This window comes from Mustelus asterias, chromosome 24 (genome assembly GCF_964213995.1).
Source record: "Mustelus asterias chromosome 24, sMusAst1.hap1.1, whole genome shotgun sequence".
NCBI classification, from domain to species: Eukaryota; Metazoa; Chordata; class Chondrichthyes; order Carcharhiniformes; family Triakidae; genus Mustelus; species Mustelus asterias.
The window spans coordinates 24,015,448-24,016,478 of NC_135824.1; the positions used below are offsets into that span (position 1 = coordinate 24,015,448).

Here is a 1,031-nt window from a genome sequence, read left to right on the forward strand (position 1 = left end):
AATTGACTCTTCCACCCTGGGAAAAAGCTTCTGACTATCCACTCTGTCCATGCGCCTCATAATCTTGTAGACTTCCATCCTTCTCCCCATGTACTCACCTGATGAAGGGGCAGCGCTCCGAAAGCTCGTGATTCCAAATAAACCTGTTGGACTTTAACCTGGTGTTGAGAGACTTCTTACTGTGCCCACCCCAGTCCAACGCCGGCATCTCCACCCCTGTGAACGGCAAGCTTTGCCTATGCAAGGAACAATACTTTTCACTGGACCAATACATGTGACAATAATAATTCAAATGGATGCAATTTAATGTAACAATAACTCAACGCTTCTACAGCACTGAGCTGCAATGTATGGAACAGCATGTAAATAGGGCCCACTCCAGTGTATAAGAGAGTGAGCAGGGAGATGTAATTCTGCTCACTAAAGCGACTGAGTCACCCACAGGCTCATTGGGTGGTTGCTAAGGTACAGGGGCTCCTGCAGTAGGAGAGGTGGAGCCTTGTTACGGGAAGTGATGTGCTATTGACGGAGAAAACCACTTTACCTCCCCCCCCCCCCCCCTTCCAAAGAGGAAGGATGTGAATATAATTGAAGTGCATTTAAATGCAAGTTTTCGGAGCGGTGGCTGTTTCCGCGTGGGGCCAGTGAGTGAACTTGAGTGAGTGCAGCAGAGAGGTGGCCAGGAACAGGGTAAGAGGCAGCACATCTGGAAAGATTACTGCGCTGACTTTCCGGAGCCTTCGATGTTTTCTAAAGGTTTTAATCCAGTTTAATGAAGTTTTTTAAAAAAGAAATCGCTGTTGCTGCCAATATCCGATTCTCTGCCTGGCTTATTCTTAAAACAGAAAGTTCCTTGGCCACATCTGTAATTAACATAAAGGAAAGTCTATCTGAGGATCAAGATAATTTCAGTCACTGACTCGGAATCTTCTGAAATAGACAGGTTTGTACCTGTTAAGAATGACGTGGGCTGCGCCAAGCACTTACTGTAACCAGACCTGGGAGGGAGGGAGAGTGTGTGTGTGTTGGGA

At 46.8% G+C, this 1,031-nt stretch overlaps 1 protein-coding gene across 5 annotated transcripts in view; it reads left to right on the forward strand.

The window, feature by feature from the left end:
* Positions 1–475: 475 nt before the first annotated feature.
* rab27a (RAB27A, member RAS oncogene family) overlaps positions 476–1,031 on the forward strand; it is a 130,524-nt gene continuing 129,968 nt past the window's right edge. The window contains exon 1 of one of the 5 annotated variants that reach the window (XM_078241461.1): positions 476–690. The gene's annotated coding sequence lies outside the window, so the exon portion shown is untranslated. Of the gene's footprint in view, positions 944–1,031 lie in introns of all 5 variants that reach the window. The other 4 variants (XM_078241466.1, XM_078241464.1, XM_078241467.1 and 1 more) reach the window with 4 other exon arrangements.